This window comes from Meleagris gallopavo, chromosome 1, assembly GCF_000146605.3.
Source record: "Meleagris gallopavo isolate NT-WF06-2002-E0010 breed Aviagen turkey brand Nicholas breeding stock chromosome 1, Turkey_5.1, whole genome shotgun sequence".
NCBI classification, from domain to species: domain Eukaryota; kingdom Metazoa; phylum Chordata; class Aves; order Galliformes; family Phasianidae; genus Meleagris; species Meleagris gallopavo.
Genome location: NC_015011.2, coordinates 169,492,466 through 169,511,502, shown reverse-complemented (window position 1 = coordinate 169,511,502; position 19,037 = coordinate 169,492,466). Strand labels below are relative to the sequence as shown.

The 19,037-nt window shown below is 38.1% G+C and overlaps 1 long non-coding RNA gene across 5 annotated transcripts; it reads right to left on the bottom strand.

Moving 5' to 3' along the window:
• Nucleotides 1-8: 8 nt before the first annotated feature.
• On the bottom strand, nucleotides 9-19,031 carry LOC104917548. Of its 5 annotated transcripts, none has more exons than XR_796943.3 (5): nucleotides 13,035-19,031; nucleotides 8,687-10,032; nucleotides 6,838-6,913; nucleotides 5,352-5,542; nucleotides 9-3,773 (listed from the first exon to the last, which is right to left on the bottom strand). It is a non-coding gene; the product is annotated as an uncharacterized LOC104917548 (long non-coding RNA). The 5 variants fall into 5 exon arrangements; XR_002111012.2 differs by having other exon boundaries at nucleotides 8,687-13,138; nucleotides 13,361-19,031; XR_002111015.2 differs by having other exon boundaries at nucleotides 8,687-13,138; nucleotides 13,738-19,031.
• Nucleotides 19,032-19,037: the final 6 nt, after the last annotated feature.

Genomic DNA, 19,037 nt, shown 5'->3' with positions numbered 1-19,037 from the left:
AAAAAAAAAAAATCATAAATGTTGCATATCTTCCACAAAATTGGGTTGTTTCATTCACTGCCTGTTAGAAAGTTGCACACATAGTGGTAAAACATGCCACTGGAGGTCAATTATAACATTTAGTCTGTGTATAATAAAAGTATTTGTGTTGTTTGTTTAGTGACAGTTCAAAATATCCAGTTGTAAATACTCAGAGAAATAGGCTCAGAAGCAGAGAACCATAAATAGTCACTAATTAATACTTTAAAAACCCTCGGTCATCTAAAAACTTACTGTTTCATATGCAAGAAGTCACTGCTTAGTAAAATTGTGTACATTTTTAGACTTTCAAGTGCTGCACAATATAGAGCAATCCTCCAACTTATCACATGGTAGAAGAAACATTTCCATTAAGAGATTGGACAAATTTTCAGACAGATATAAATACATTTTACAGAAAACCATCATGTATTATTTCATAATTTATATGCAGATTCTTACCAAAACGCCACTGTTACTGAAGATGCCATATCCAGTTATCCTTAAGATGTCCATTCACATCCATCATTAGTGCTGTGTTGGCTTTGCACTGAAGCTTCAGAACAGAAGCAACCTACATCTACCTCTAGAAAGAGAATTTAAGAGCTGTGGAGTAGGGAAAACAAACAAACAAAATTGCCAACAACTGCATGCACAATGCAAACATAGTCAACATAATATCCATCCTGAAACGTTCATCATACGGTATGTCAGACTGTAATAAAATAAAGTTATAGAATTTTTTTTCTGAATAGAAGGATGCATAGATGTTTCAACATCTGCTCTTTTAAATCTCTAGTTCACCTACAGAAAATCTGTAGGAGCAATGCTTCCCTTATCCCATTAAATCTCATACACATCATCTCTTCTCGTTAAGGGCACTCATTTGCCTTCAAGTGATTCCTTACAAAAAGCAGGACAAAGAAACACACATCATACTTGAAAACTTATGAAAACTGAAGTTCTGATTTGTCAGAGAGTGCATGAAAACAGGACAGTTAAAAGTCTCCCATTAAAACAAACAAACAAAAAAAAAGAAGACAAAAAAAAAAAAAGTCAGCCAAACAAAGAACTTTAAAAGGCACCAAGGAGGGCAGATTGGGGGAAAAAAAGCACACAGTGTAAACAAGATTGAAGCAGAAGAGGCAGAAAGAGTGGAACAGTCAGTGAGCATCGGACAGAGAACAGCTAGTTAAACCTGGTGAGTGTTCTCTGGATGGTCAAAGGTCCCTCAGGCTTTGTGCTCTTTCTGTCCCTGTCTCTGACTCATGTCCATTCTTCAGTACTTCCAGTCTCAGAGCAGAAAGGTTTCACACATTCTCAGTCTTCTCCTCATTATGAAATTCCCCTCCTCTTAATATGGGAATCAGGATTACTCCCTCGTCTGTAGCTTTAAATCAGGAATCATCTGGATCTGTTATCCATTATCTTTACAGAATATGTGCATGCAGATCATCCTTATTGCAAGTGATCCAAGTTCAGATATTCTGACTTCAATTATCTTAATTCTTTTTGGGGTAACACATATTGGACAAGCTTCATTTTGCACATCAGAAAAGCAAGACAAGACACTGATCTATAAAACAGCAGTGAAAGTTTGGTCAGGATACATAAAACATTTTGTTCCATACCAAACAAGAGTAAAGCTAGGATTCAGAAGGGCAGATGATCTGCAGGCTCTGGTACACACAGCCAGATGGAAAATTCTAACCATTCACATTAAACTGTTTCAGTATAAACTGAGTAGACTAGTAGGGTTGTTTCAGAGATGAAGACGCATTGTTATTATCAAACCACTCATCATCTATGCTTTCTAGAATATAAGCACATGTGTTTAACACACAAGTTTGCCACAAAGACAAACTGAACATACAAAACTAAAGGATGCAACCTTTTATGGAGCCCTGTGGATAAGAGCAAAGGAATTAGAATGAAGTCATTTTCTTCTAGTATAAGGTCTCACTCGTGTAGTTCATAGAGGCGTAGCAACTGCAATATAATTAAAAACATTTTCTGAAATTGGGCCAGCCCTCCTATGTTGTTCCTTCTATTTGGAAATAAGCAACCAATATATAGTTTTATACTGATACAGCTCTATTCACACTAGGCGTAGAGAACACTGCTATTTCAATTATGCCAATATAGATAAAGTAGCAAAATATCTGATAGAGAACTTAGTATCTTGAATAGAGTACATTCGCCTATTGCAAGATAGCTGCAATATTCCCAGTGCAGGCAAAGCTTTAGAGTACTAATTCTTAACATAAAAAAATAATCCCTGTTGTGTAATTCCCAGAACATTATCAACCTTTGAAATGTTAATGGAATTACTAGAGACAAACCACACTTTGAATTTCTGCCAGATTCTGTCAAGTTCAGCTAACAAGAGTGTTCCGTGTGCCACTAAGGTGCCACTATTCTTTTCATAATACTTTACCACATTTAACTAACTTTTTTTGGAAATAAAAATGCTGCAATATTGTTGAATTTTGGAACAAACACTGGATCCTGAGTAAGCATGCACTCTTCTTTGAAAAATACATAAAGCAATCACTCTTCCTCAGCCAGACCACAGCATCAGAAATGACCACTGTTATCTCTGCCTGTCAATGACAGCAACAGGTAGTAGTTATTCAACAAAATCCCTTTAGTTCTGTCACACAATATTATTTCCATCATTATCTAGTTTATTTGGTTATTTTAAACATCTGCAAATACAGGCTATGCTATGAAAAAAACCCAAACCCACAAACAGCCCTTTTGCTTCTAAAGGGACAAAGTTTAGTTACTTCGACAAGTATTCCTTAAAAGGAGCAAATGGCGTGGTCTTCCTTATTTATTAGTTTTACATGCAGGTCACCCTTAGGTCTCTAAGGATTGGATCTCCTAGCTGACTGAGTTAAAAGACCAGAATCACCTGATAAAACAACACATTTTCTTGCTTATTCATGATTTGTATTACAGTAACTTTCAAAACAGACTCGAGATAAATGCAGATATGCAGGATAGAAATTCCGCGATTTATTCAAGCTTAAGTTACAACGTCCAAGTAAAAAAAATTTACCTAATGTTTCCATAAACAAGGAAAACTGTACAAAGCATGAAGGCATGTTTTTGTCTCCCTATCTCCCTCTTACACAAAGAGAAACCTCCAACACCCAGAAATCTTTTGATAAATACCTACAGTATAACCTCTGCTTACCAAAGCTGAGCTGTGTGTGCTTAGTTCAGAATGAGAACTGTATCAACCATATCCCAACTTGCAAAGTTGCTGATAGGTATATCAGATACAAAAAAATAATCATCAAATGTTGAATTTTAATCACGTAAACTTGTTCTAATCTTACAAATGAAACTCTTGCAAACAGAAGTTCTTAAAACCTTTTGTTTGCTAGTTGATCAACCTCAGCAAGAGTAAAGAAGTTGAAAATAAAATTAAACTTCTTGCAATTGTAGCAACTTATCCTAAACACAAGAGAAGTACATTACTCCTCCAGAAAATCTTGTTAAACAAACAAGACTTGTTTATACAATTAGCTCAATACAAATAGTTAAGAGAGCACTTCAAAGACCTACCAGTAGTCTACTGTACATAGGGATTGCAATTTTCCAATGCAATGAAGTTTTGGATCAGACTAACTGCATTATAGTATTTACTTACATAAAGCATCTTGAAGAGTGTAATAGTAAGTTACTACTTTTAAATCACTTGCATTTGGACATCTGAACATTTCCTTAAAATTTCTAGTAGATTTCTAGAAAAAAAAAATGAGGAATATATATGTTTTCTTCCTGTGGATGCCAAAGCTTTTTTTCCCCCAAATCCCTCAGCCAAGTTTCTCTTTCCAATCGTCAGAGTTCCTTTTTCATTATTATTTAGGTGAGATTAATCTTCAATATCTACTATATTTAATATTACAGATAGATATTCTGATAAATAAAATATGACTAGAAAATTCAGTTCACATTGCTTCCAGCCCCACATTATGCCTCCGTGGCTGTAAGATACTACTATTAATTGGCTTTTGTTGGTAAACCAAGTTGTTAGGTAATAATATGTATGAACAGAAGGTACAGAATTAAATGGCCCAATAAGAAATTAGTCCACAGCAAATTGCCACGAAAAGTCAGTTTTTCTAAAACCAGGATGAAAGAGAAAGCAGTAACAGAAACAGATCAGACTCTGGAGTGAACAACCTCACTTGATGTTTAGGAACAAATAGGTATGTGTCAAAGCAGACACAGCTTAAAGAATTGTGAATATCTTCACCAACGTACTAGAGAGTAAATAAATTCCAGCAACAGTCTTGAAAATAACTGGTAGAACTTAGCAAAAAGATGTTTCCAATCACAGCCATTAACAAACCAAAGCACAGGGCACTTCATCCATCTACAAACTGACATACATTGTCCATGAATTTAAGATTGTCTACATCTGAAGCACAAGGCCTTTCAAGGCATTTGGAGTCTTAGGGCCAGGTCTCTGCTGCACAGAATAAAATTCATATCTCTGACTATCCCTCCTTGGAGGGCTGATCAAAGTCCTCATTTGATCCAAGTACAGTGTTTCTATCTTGGAAGACTGCATTCCATAACTTGGTCTGTAACCCAAGAAAATGTATCCTCTTCGTGACCTACAGTATACTCCTCATTAGTTCTTTCCCTCTGCTGTGCTTCAACCTCTACTATTTTTGCAAGCAGCATGGTACTTCAGACTAACTCCACAGAGACTTAAGGTATTGTTAAACGAAGCAATTAGGAACCTGTACTGCCTAACACATACAATTACCCATTCCGTAGCAAGATAACAAAGCTCACTGCAGTCTTCATAACCTCTTCTTGGCGAGCACACCAGAAATGAGATATGTCCTCTTTTTCAGACCCTGAAACTCCCATAGTCAGACTTCAGATAAGGAAAAACAGTCTCCTCTGAAAATTTAACCACCCAGTTCAATATGACAACATTAACAAGAGGGGAATAACAACATCCAAGAGGGGAGTATTTAAGCTGGATGCTGATGATCAGGACACCTTTCTGTTCTTAAAACAATGTCATAATGCTGGGAACACAAATCTTCACAGTGTGTTGTGTGGTATCTAGTACTGTTGTCACTGAGTAACTCACCTCAAGGCTTAAAATCAGATCTCACAGCCAGCAACTTCTCTATCATTAGCACGCTAAGTTAGAAGCATAGTATCAGAGCCAGATATATGACTTGTGTGCATAGCTCTTTCTGTGTCCAACACACTGATATATAAGTACTATAGAATATCTTTGTCCCATTTCTCTTTGGAAAACAATTAGCCTCCTCTCCCCTTTCAAACTCTCTTACCTTGGTCTTGAGGCTTGCCATACAGGAGCTTCACTTGTGTTAAATATTTTTAAAAGATAACATACGTGCTTATTTGGTCCATTACAAACTCTTTTTCTTAAAACACTCTCCTTTTTTATTCTTCATTTCAAAATCCTTATCTTTAAAAGCATCCTTCTGTTTTTGAAGAAAGCAAGGAAGTAAATCTGTAACTGAAATGGAGTAAATCTTGAATAAACAAATCCCCAAAGCATTAATGATTTAAATGATCTAATGACTTTAAAAAAAAAAAAGTTTGAAAAATATGTTTTCTCCAGAAAGAACATTTCTAGCTTTTTTTTTTCCTACCAATTACAAAATCATTTTCAATTTCTCCTCTGCCCAGCCCTTCCTCATCTCAACCAAAACAGAGAGTGACAGAAGACCCCAGATGATAAGGTAGAACTGATTACAGGAGATGACTGTCACAGTTCGCATTCCCATGGCACAGTTTCTTTCCAAGTTCCCTGCCTCCACTAATGCAGTAGCAACACCTGCTTCACTACTGTACTTCACAAGAGTGGAAATAAAAGTAAAGTAGTACCAATTCCAGGTGACTTTACAGCTCTGGTTACAAACTACATTGTGCTGTTGGAACTCAAACAACTGAGTTACCTGGAGAAAGTGCAGACCAGCAGGAGCAGGAAACAAATCAAGTTAATTCTACGATCTGAACAGAGCCCCTAACACTTACTCCAATAGAGAAGCTGTTATTTCTAAATTATGCATGCATTACCAAGACATCTCTGTCTTTGCAAAATGGAAATTGCAGTAGCAGAACTAGAATCTTACTCTTGGCTACGTGTTGGAAAATGAGATAAAATCACTGTGAGTGGAACTACAGATTCATGTCCTATGGTGATAAAGAAGATCTCTTTAGAAACAGTACTTCTGAATCATGAGATAATTGTATAATGCTCTAACTAGAACTAATGGACCTCTCACAGGCATAGGCAAATCTATTTTAAATGTAAGAGGAAAATCTTTACAGTTTAAGTTGCACCCTTTGCTTCCTAATGATCACAATTTAGAAAAGAAGAAACCTTCCAGATCCTCCTCCAATGAAGTTATTTACCTGAGCTGTAGCCTGGGTGTCCACAGTAGTCAGTCTGTCGTGAGATTCTCATCCCACTGAATGTCAAAGCCCCAGTATTTCAAAGATGGGATTTCAAAATTACATAGTGATGACTTAACTTTGTCTCACTAAAGATAAACCACCTTTTATTCCCACTCAGGTCAGCTCACTAATTTCAGCGAAAACACATTTAGAAAGCAGAGCTGAATACTTTCAGAAATTCCACCCATGGAAAAAAAGAAAAAACAACAACCAACAGGCAGGAACTGATATAAATCATTTAAGACTTCATGATGCATAAAAAAATCAAGTATTTTTGTATATTTGCATTCATTACAAGTCACTGAAATTACTTTTAACTGCTTCCTGAAATAACAATCTCAAGTGCCTTACCTTCTTACTCTTTAGATGCAGCATTCTGTTCATTCTTCCAAGAAAAAACGGTTCCGTTCAAGTATGGCAGGCTGTGCTAAGAATAACAGTTCCATTCATTGATTCAGGGGAAAAATATACTTATCTAAATATCTGCATTTCAGACATCATAAGCATTATTACAGAATAACACTGAACTTGGTTTAGGCTTCACTTTTGTCCCACCTTGTTTTCTGTAGTACTGTGTTCACTAACAGTTTAACTTTGTGCATGGGTAGCATCTATTCTCATCTATACAAAAACCTAATAAGCTTAAGAATATTGTTCTTTGCATAAATAAAAAACTAAAAAACAGATGCATAATTTCCCCAGTTTTTATAATTCTGTGGCATTTACATTAAAAAAAAAAGTATTTTGAAAATGATGCATAGCTCATTTCATTCATATCACAGAGCAAAATCATAAATTTTATGAATAGTCTCCAAAATGATTTTTTCTTCTTGTGATGATTCCATTGAAATGCAGTCCAACTTTTTAGAACTTTACTGAAACATTCTAGTTTTCACTGGTGCTGACCATATCTAGAGTACCTTACTAAGAGTTCAAATGCATTTCTGAACTAGATTCTGGTGTTTAATGATCAATTCCAGTTATTTAAAACAGTATCTTCTCACTGTAAGGAGACTAAAGCAAAGGCTTACATTAAAAGCACTGCCCTTTTTTATGTCACTGAAGTTCTGAGGAAGAAGCACTATCCCAGGATGACACTAATAATTACAGTTAAATATGTGCATAAAAACAAGCAGAACAGAAGTCTCTGTTTCTGGACCCAAAGTATCTGATCATACTAAATTATACATATATATATATTATATTAAATATATATATGTGTGTATATATATATATATATTAGTACTTCTCATTCTGTGGACTTTTAGCAAGACAAACGGTATTTTAGTGCTCTCAGATAATGGGCATATGTATGTATGTATGTATGTAAGTATGTATGGAAACGTCCCTATGCAAGGGATCCAGTAATTTAACATCACAGCAGACAAGTGTCATGAAAATGGTCGGATTTGCATGCGCCACAGACAAGCCTGACAAACTGTACTATGCCTTACTGATAAGCGTGGTTTGGTTTTCTTTGGAAATTCTCTCTTGTCTGACTAATGGTTGGAAGACCAAGCCTATAGCCAGCTAAACCTCTGCAGCTTGCAATAAGAACACAAGAAAATAAACTCAAGAATGTATTTAAATATTTATTTATGATTATTTTATTATTCTACTGCTAGCACTTTTTACTGGAGCTACACTGCCAACATTCCCCATACAGAGCACGGCTGTAAAGCAGCTTCTACTGTGAAGTTGTTATTATGTTATTAAAATAATTGGATGTCTAGAAAAAACAAACAAACAGAAAACACCCACAATATAAAATTAAACCCCGAGCCAATGTTACCACGTTAAAATTTAAGGATCCATTTTAACTAATTATTAACACTTATATCCATAACCACAGCCGTCCGTGGCTCTGCAAAATAATGAATCCCAAATATAAAGAAGCCCAACTCTGAAAAAGAACTCGTAGCAAAAGGGAACTGTGTCATTATGATCACCATAATCTCCATCCTCACAAACTACTCCAGAGATCAGGAATTATCCCAGAATAATTTTCAAGACAAAAACCTCCCTCTATACATCTTGTAGGCATGCATGCTACAGCACATGCCTCTTCATTTCAGGTTACCTCATGTGCCAAATGACCAACATGAAGCCTGACAGGCTCTGACATGGCAATGCACGTATGCTAATTCAAATGAAATGGCAGCAGACCTACATTTTAAAATAGCAAAGAGAAAACACTTACCTGAACTTGGCAAGGCACCTCTTAGCTGCATCAACACTATTGCACAAATGAGGACTCTTCCTTGCAAATACATTAGCTCTCTTCAGATCATTATTCTGTGGCACAGGCTCCTCCAAAATGGCAGAATGAATGTATTGCCATTGAGCATTTAGAGATAACCCAAAGAAAATAAATCCAAAAGCAAGAAATACAGCAGTATTATTTTAATTATGTAAGATGCAAAGACTTTATTTGTCAGAACTTGTTATTTGTCGACAGCATTTAAAAACACCCAGAGGATACGTAAACACACTGATCAGTAAAGTAAACATCAATGGCGTTTGCAATGAAACCAGATGGACAGTTCATTTCAGCAGAGATGATTAAGTAAGGAACTTTCATTAAAAGCTACTAAGGAGCATCACTAAAATAAATTTTTAAGCTGCTTCTTTCACAGTGGACACTTATTAAGGATATTTTCACCTGGGATCTTAAATGCATTTTTGCAACATTTACTTGTAATTTAGAAATCTCTTTAGGTAGTTCAGTTATTCCTTCCACTAAGAGTTATTTTGTAACTGCAAATACTGAATGACATCTACCATTATTATGCTAATGCATCCTTTAGAAGGCTGTCCGCCAGTTCCTCACAACTTTCTCTAATTTTACCAAATGTATATAGAATTTTACTTTGGATGCTTATTTAAAGACAAAAGTAAACACTTCTACTACAGACTCTTGAGGCATAACTTGACGAACCCCTGTTTTGGTTAGAAGTGCCAAACAGATGACCTTCCTGCTGCTTCTCTGTTCAGACAGACAAAGACAGATGAGACAAATGTTGTTTAATGTGCCTACCTAGGTTCTGTGAGACCCTTCATAACTTCTAAGTCCACTACCTGATTTCAGTTTTGTGAAAGTGCAAGCAAAAAGCATTTCCAGTTTTGTATGCATTCAGAGATGTCAGAATTCCAAGCACTGGACAGGTGAATAGAAAAGATAGAGCCACAAACTGCACAAACCGACTAAAGGCTGCAGCATGTACCCACATTATTAAAACACTAATACAGACATAATAGAAACAGCTTATAAACATCCCAGCAGCAGCTGGTACCTCTAAGGCATATGGCTATGTAGCAAACTAGGCTCTATTAGACCTGTGTTCTCACAGAACTGCTTGACTGTATTCAAGTACTTCAGTATTTACATCAGTTAGCTTGGCATTAAAATATGAATCCTTGGTCTGCAAATTCCAGATACGTTCAGTTTAGAAGTGCAGCACATACACCAACTGACAGCTCTCAGTCTTCTGGCACAGCATCACTTCCTAAGCGGAGGCATTCTTAGCAGCTCAGCCACTTCATTCTCTAGAACCACAGGAGGAACTGCATGTAGTCCTTGTGACTGAGGGGTCTTGAGAATTTGAGCATTCAATTTTTTGATTCTCTAATTCAATAATCAGATAATGTCCCATCTACATTGTCTGAAAAGAACAGAATGTTCACAACATTCTCTGTAGCAAAGAGTAACGTAAAGAATTCACTCAGCTCCTTCATAGCACTTTTTATTTTTTTTTTAATTTCTTTCTATAATTCCTATAGACCAGGAGACCTATCCAGCCCTTACTACACTACTTACATCAGCTGATATCTTAGACCCTTTTTTTAAATAAAAACAGAGAAGCGACCAAGTACTTCCCCGAAATACACTGCAGTAAGGCAGGACAACAATCACATGTGGATATTTAATATATTTGGAAGGGTCAAACATTGTACAAAAATATTTCCAGTCACGTGAATGAGAAAGTGATTTGGCTTTTTGCAGTGAGCCATTTGGAGACTTCCTCACTTATCACCAACTTTTTAGATAAAGGGTAGACGTGGCACTGAGGGACAAGGTTCGGTGGGTATGGTCAACAGTGATGGGTCAACAGCTGGACCCAAGATCTTAGTGATCTTTTCCAACCTTGATTCTATGATTAAAATAATTAATTTACAATACTAAATGGTAACAGTGAAAGAAGTATCGGTAGGTATACATGTTATCCAAAAGCAGGAAGGAAATCTGTATGAGTTCTGCATACATCTTAATGAGAAGGACCATACTACCATCAGTCAAATTCAATTTCTTAAATAATGAAAAAGCATCCATCTTGAAACTCATTCAGCACATTGTTTATTCAACTCAACCAGCTGTGGTAACATCTATGTATACTCAGAATGTAAACACAGAACGTTGTTTGTTTGATAGTTTTTGAATATAGGAATTCCTTCTCACATGCAGAGTCTTTGCTTTGGAAGTTTTTGGGGCCTCAAACCTTTCTTTCTCAGACTGCTGATCTGCACCGATGGCTTTGTACAACAGCCTCAGTGCCAAAAGTACCTGAAATAGCCAGAGTCAACTTGAGCCCATTGACACAGTTCAGCTGCAATTAAGAGCATTGCATTTGCTGGCACTATACTCTGACTAGCTCCAGAACCACAACCAAATCAATTGTATGCTAAGAATACAGAACTATATACAAGGAATTCAATTATATACATAAAAAAGTCTTTTTTTTTTTTTTTTTTTAAACTGTTTTAAATCTTACAAATTTGACTCAAGTTTTATCTCCATACTACAATATGACAGAATAAGTAAAACTAATTGCAGCATCTGATAGGGCTTAGCTTATTTAATCGTCGTTTTATAAATTAAATATCTATTTGCACAATACAAGTGTGATAATCACAACATTCTCATTGCAACTGACCTCAGAGGCAATCTAGTTGAACTTCCTGTTCAAAGCAGCGTTAATATATGAATACTCATTAATGACAGGTTATACTCTTGACCTTACAGACCACTAATCACATGTAATCCTTAATGAAATGCATTCAATGGCCTTTGAGGGCACTACTTATCTGAAGAAGGATTTGTAAGACCAGCTATTTGCCACACTTTGTTTCTAGCTATGGTGTATCACAATACCTTCCAGCTAGGCCTGTGAACATCATCACACTTCAACAGTTAACATTTTGTAAGCAGATACTGCTTTGAGAGCAATTTTGGAACTGGGCTTGCCACACACAAGTAGATGGTGGTCTGCAGGAACAGGACGGAGTGAAGCAGGGGTGATAAACTAGTAAGTGAGGCTTCTGAGGAAGCACAGAGCTGAGTTCTGCCTTCAGAAATGTGTCATAGATTGAGGAACATAGGATAGAAAAATGAACACCACTGGGATCAACAGTCCCCTCCCATCCATATCAATGACCAAACTTCAGTACAATAAGTTTGGGAACCTCTGCTTTAGTGTCATGGTTTTATTTCGTTCTTCTATTTTTACTCTGATAAAGATCTCCATTTCGTATCTGCATTCTATTTTACACCTTTTTTCATGCAAGAAGATGCAATTTAATATGGCATAACAGTGCTAGTAAAAAAATAATAATAACAACATAAGAACAACAACAAAACAAGCAACAACACAGAGACAATTTAAATGTAAAAAGTTGAAATATATTATAAAGCACAATTACCCAACAACACAGTAACAAAAGAAATGTATATTAATTCAGCAATGCCCCTCTGCTCTGAAACATGAAATACAGTAACAGTTTATTTACACTGCACAGTTATGCATGAACTCTGCCAAGCTAATTAAACAGGAAAAAAAAATCATACTTTAAGATTTTAAGTATTTCTATTAGCAGGTAATAAATAACTTCAGATATTAATACAGCATAATTAAAATTAAGTTTAAATAGTGGAAAGAGAACTGAAGATCTTTCTTTGATTCATTTATTAGGATTTCAGAGCAATTTCTGTTGATTGCAGAGGCTACTGAAACCCATAAACATGCTCTTTAAATGTTAACAACCACAAGACAAAGAGCAGCGGGATGCACAAAAGAGAAGGACTGGCTGCAGACTGCAGCAGCTTTGATAACCTTATTCTTGTGCCTAATTGAAAGGCATTTTGAGTGTTTTAAGAAATACACTGACGACCTTTAAAACTGTTCTAAAATGGAACTTAAACTTGTCAAGGTATTACTCATATGCCTTCCCAAATCAGCTGTTAATAACATAACCACTGCTGCACATAATGTTGCAACCATCTGACTTGATCTACTAATTCTTAAAGTAAAAGGTACTCCAGAAAACCTAGTTTACTCTTACATACCTGTTAAAAAAAAAAAAAAAAAAAGTTAAATTCACACCTTGCCATAGAACTTTCCTGCCAGCATACCACTGCACTGACCACACAACTAGGAAAGGGAGATGCTTACAAAAATGCAGGTAGGAAGCTACTGCAAAATAAAGCACCCGTAGCATCAAGTAAAATCTGGGAACCTCTGTGCAGCAGAACACAAATCAGACTGAGCACTGACCTGGCCTGGGAGTTCTGATGCAGGAAAGAAGCTCCAGCACTGACTGCACACACGAGGGGCCCCAGTCACTGAACAGCAAGAGATAGGCATCAAGCAAGCTAAAGCTGAAAATGAGAGATAGGACACATCCACAAAGTGAGAGAATATCTTCAACAGCAAAATTCCTACCTTGGATATCTTCATTTCATATTTCTGTCAAAAATATTTGATTTTTTTATATATATATAAAGATGAACAATTGATTCTACTAAATATTAGAAATTCCCTTTTACTGCCAACTTATACTGCTCTTCTATTTTAGAAAATGAAAATTCACTAGAGAATACCTGTTTCAACAAAAACAACTGCATTTGCACATTGGTGATAATCCTGTGTATTATTAGACAGGAAGCTCGCAGCCTGAATACCACCAATGATTGTCCTGGCACTTTGGGGGGAGAAGGAACAAATGAGGAGGAGATGCTTTTGTGGTACCACATGAAGACCCACTTGTGCAAACATCATTGGATGCTGCTGCCACATAAAAAAAACACATTAGGAAAAGCCAAGTGCAAGGTCTTGCACCTGGGTCATGGCAAACCCTGCTATCGGTACAGGCTGGGGGATGGAAGAACAGAGCAAAACCCTGCCAAAAAGGATCGGGGGGAACTGGTGGATAGAAACTGGACATAAACAGCAATGTTCCCTCACATAGAAAGCCAACCTTATCCTGGGCTACATCCAAAGCAATGTGGTCAGCAGGGTGAGGGAGTGATCCTGCCCCTCTGCTCTGTGCTGGTGAGGCTTCACCTGCAGTACTGCATCCAGATGTGGAGTCCTCAATACAGGAGAGACATGGAGCTGTTGGAGTGCATCCAGAGGAGGGCCACAAGAATGAGCCAAGAGATGGAACACATTCCTGTAGGACAGGCTGAGAGAGCTAGGGCTGTTCAGCCGGGAGAAGAGAAGGCTGTGGGGGAGACCTGGGAGTGGCTTTCAGTAAAGGGAGGCTGTAAGAAAAAGGGGACAGACTCTTTAGCAGGGTCTATTGTGATAAGGGGAAATGGATTCAAGCTTAGAAAAGACACATTTAGGTTAGATACAAAGAAAAATTCTTTTGGAACAAGAGTACTGAAGCACTGGAACAACTGTGGTGGATGCCCCATCCCTGGAGACTTCCAAGACCAGGCTGGACCAGGCCCAGGGCAACCTGATCTTAGTGTGGTGTCCCTGTTCGCTGCAGGGGAGTTGGACTAGATGACCTTTAAGGGTCCTTTCCAGCACTAATGATTCTATGACATGTAATTAGAACCAATTAGGCCAGCAAGTTGCAATGCATGAGAATGAGAGGGGTGATAAATACACACCAGCAAAAAAGCAGTAGTAAAATCTGGTTACAGCTAGAAGTTGAACTACTGATATTTCAGGCACCACGGGGGGGAAAAAAGTATTGAAAGTAACAGATATATATATATATATTTTTCCTTCTTTCTCCCTCATCTCTGTCCCACATGCAAGCAGCAAAGGAGCCAAGAGTTACACAAAAAAAAAAAAAAAAAACAAAAAACACACCACTCCACAACCAGTTTGGGAATTTATCTATTTATTTGAGAAGGATGATGGTCTTCAGGTTTTGAGGGTGAAGAACCACATGTATTACAGCAAAAACCACAACAAAATTCAATTGTGATGCAGCCTTTAAGCACCACCAGAAAATAAAACAGATACGTAACTCCTCTGTACAGCACTTCATAGGTTTTCAGTTTGGTTAACCCCACATAAAGGAATTCTGATTCATCAACTGTTTCTAAATGTGCATAACGCTAAGCCTAATGCTTAAACCTCAGGAAACCCTACGGTCCAAAAACGAGGGGACAATTCAAGCTCAGGAAAGGTTTTGCTTACAGCCAGATGTGAGCTCACACACAATTAGCCCCAGCAAGTTTAAAATGTAACTTCCAAGACTCGTGCAATTCTGTGAGAAATTGGGAAAGCATACAGTTGTTGGCAATTCAAGGAAGATGAGATGGGAAAACTATTTTTAATGGCATCTTTTCACAGGATGATTTTTGAAATTATTTGTAGAGAGCAAAGAAAATAATCAAGTTTAAATAAGACCACCACAAGATAATGGTTGCCAAAATCTACACAAATTTTAGCACGAGTGTCTAAAAGTATTCCTGGGAAAAGTCTCGAATGGCAAGTAATATTCATCATACTTCTACCTTCTGAACCAAGTTCAGCTGGCAAGATATTCAGAAACTTTCCAAGCGTCACAAGGACTTGACTTTTCAATACATTTGATTATTGCATATTTTCAAGAAATTAAAACAGGAGACTCCCAAAGTAACTGAAAACAGAATGAAAGAATTGGGTACTTTTAAAAAGAATGGTATGTTACATCCAACCCTGTGTGCTTGCACAGATATAGTTTGATTTCCCTTTTACCAATACACAGAAAAGAGAAGCAATAGAAACCAGCATCATCCCCATTTGCCCTCAATAAAACACTGCCTTCAGACGTTATTGCTGAAAAGCACCGCTTTCAAAACTCATGAATCACCTTCCTGATACAATGTCTTGGAATTCTGTCACGAGTCAATCATTTAAAAATACAATCACAACTAAGAGAAAAGAAATTACATCTCAGAAATCTCAGACTTTTGTGAAGAAGAACAGAAAAACCAGTACAAAACCTGAACTCAGGGGAAAGGGAGACCTAAATAAAACCTGCCTTTAGGAGAAACATCAGTTAAACACACACAAAAAAAACAATATGAGACTAGAAACCAACACATCTTGTTTGGATGTTAAATATTACCTATGCTTTTTTCAATTTATTTCAGAACACTTTGCTTGTCTAATTTTTTTTTTAATTATTATTTTGAACATCATTTAACCAATACAACCCCAAACTTCCACACCATTTTTGAAGTCCTCATTGTTATAAACAAGTTAACCAAGATCTTTGTGCTTACCAAAACCCAACTTCATTTGGACTGATGTTATATTACCTCACACTGAGTTCAAGTCAGTTCCTTACATCAGTGTTAAAATATTTGTTCTACATAATGCTGACCTGCACTAAGAGTAGCAATACAACCCCATTGTGCACTGCGTTCAATTTGGGCCTCTCTCTGCAAGAAAGACATCAAGGCCCTGGAGTGTGTCCAGAGAGGAGCAGTGGAGCTGTGAGGGCTCTGGAGCACAAGTCTGATGGCAAAAAGCTGAGAGAACTGGGATTGTTCAGTCTGGAGAAGAGGATGTTCAAGGGAGACCTTCCTGCTCTCTGAAACTTCCTGAAGGGAGGTTGTAGTGAACTGGGGGTCGAACTCTTCTCTCACATAACCAGTGACAGGATGAGAGGGAACGGCCTCAAGATGCACCAGGGAAGATTTAGGCTGGACATTAGGAAATACTACTTCTCTGAAAGGGCGGTCAGGCACTGGAATGGGCTGCCCAGGGAGGTGATGGAGTCACTGACCCTGGAGCTATTCAGGGAATATTCAGACGTTGTGTTGAGGGACACGGTTTAGTGAGAACTACTGGTGATAGGTGGATGGTTGGACTGGATGATCTTGTAGGTCTTTTCCAATCTTTGTGATTCTATGATTCTGTGATGCAGGCATATAGCCAAATTGGGGGTAGCATCCTATGGACAGCAATCACAACTGGAAAACATCACTGGTTTCATGATATTGAAGCTACACTGCATCAGGGTTATACTCCTGAAAGCAATCCAGTTCTGAAAATCCCAAAGCTACCAAGTTTTGATTATTGCTCCATATTGCATTAGAGTTTGAAACCTACAAGCCATAGGACAGCGAGACAAAGTAACTCAAAGAGCACAATGAAAACTAAGAAAATGTGCTTAAGGTGTTCCATTCAAGATAGTTTTTCTCTCTGCTACAGTCTAAAGATGCTCCTGTTAAGAGCTGGAGTGGGGAAAATTAAAAAGAAAAAAAAACACACCTTTAACTGTCAGCAGCAAATAAACTTCTCCTCTTTGTCAAGGTTACACAGGTTACACACTGTAGTAGGGAAACAACACAGAATTTATTTTCAAAAGGTCAGAGGAAAAAAAAGTCCTAAGAATATCTTACAAGAGGTTTCCACTGCAGAGAAAAGGATTTAAACAGGTCAGCAGGTGACCACATGAACCCAGCCTCATATTTTGGCTACTGACTTCATAACAAAGATCTCCCTTTCTCCGGTTACAATACCAGAATGCAAGAGCCAGGCATACCGTGTGTACATATCAACATCAGCTAGCAGCAATGCAAGAATCTGACTTGTGGACTTGAAGTTAGTCATGAAATGCAAGGTTTACAATTGCAGTAATCTTGACTTTTTATACACAAACAACTCAAAATTCACTCTCAAAATTGCAATCGTCAGGACTGTAAACTCATCCTATATGTATATAACAATATTAACCATATATTTAAGCATTAAACAGGGAAAAAAGAGGTATACATATAGTCAGTTACTGTATCAGTCTTGCATTCTCAAAAAGGCATTTCATGTGTTTAAATTCTAATTTCATATGGTTTTGGTAAAAGAAGAGAACAGTACAAGCAAACCCTGAAAAACAAAACCTTTCAAGCAGAAGTTTTCAGTTGGTATCTCCCACTCTGCATCCAGTTTCTCAGGAACCATCAGCCTCGCAGTGACAATCTGGTTAGAAGCATGCAGCCAACGGTTATGTAATTTGCATGTGAAAATATTTTTAGAAGACACACATGAACAGCACACGTTCTCAGCCTGAGTACAATCTGCTATCTATACACACAGAGTATTATTTCCCCAAAGTTCAGAGTTAATTTCCAGATAATTATTCCGTTCACTCTTTTGAAACCGCAATGCATATCAGACCCGAAGCAGCACTCCAAATTGCATTTGAAACTTCTGCTCTTCCCATGTTAACTAGAGCCAGTTTAAGAAGGTGAAGATGGAAATGAATCAAAACCAGAAATAAGCCACGTGCCCATTGTACATTGTTAGTTAATTAAAACTAAACCAAATTTAGACAGACTGACACAACATGGAAACAATATTTGAATGAACAGCGAGTCCGACTAGATCCCAGTCATGACCAGTTCACATCTGGAACATCCAAACCAATTCCTGGTTACTCTGGAGTTTGCATCATACAGTAACTATTACTTCAGTGCTGCTTTGTTCAGGATGAACAAAGTTCTATTGCACTGTGAACTGAAAGCCTCCATGCCTTTTCTCTGCCAACACATAAACTCTTCCCCACACATGTGGGAAATTCCCTCATTATACACAAAAACTCAGCTCTGGATGCTTTCCTCGGCCCAAGCTTGCCTTGATTTGACTTGGATGTCTGGGAGGAACAGAAACGAACACCGGGAAATTACCCTGTGGCACCTCACAGCACATACAAAACACCCGAGGTAGAAGTTAATTGATCAGGAATTAAGTTCACCGGGGGAACAAAACCAAACGAACAACAACAACCAAAAAGCGACCACCAACACAAACAACCACAGCCCCCAGGAAAAGGGAGGCATCGGCTGCCTTTAAAGCCTCAGCAGCATCAAGCCCTGAGTTCTCACCGCTCAGGGAACCGGAACCCACACTGGAGCTTCTTCAAAGTCAGCCCAGACTGACAAGTGGGGGAAAAAAAAATTCACCTGAATCCTTCTGAAGCACACACACAAGCCAAGAGCTTTCACCAGATGTTGGGCAGCACGCACGTGCAACTTAGGCTTGGTAGAAGCCGAAAACAAAACCGCCACGCCCTCCCAGCACGGCCCGCCGCCCAAGAAGGGACAGCACAGAGCCGAGCCGCTCCCAACCGACGCCGTTTCATCCTGAGGCTGTCCCGCGACACACAGCCCCAACAGCCACAGATCGACCCCTCCGCAGAGCCACCCCGACAGAGCTCTGCGCTACCCAAGAGAAGCGAAAAGCGAGCTGCCCAGCGCGCAGCCCGGAACGCCGCAGCGGGAGCAAACGCGGCACAGCCGAGCGCCGCCCCCCGAACCCCGCTACCGC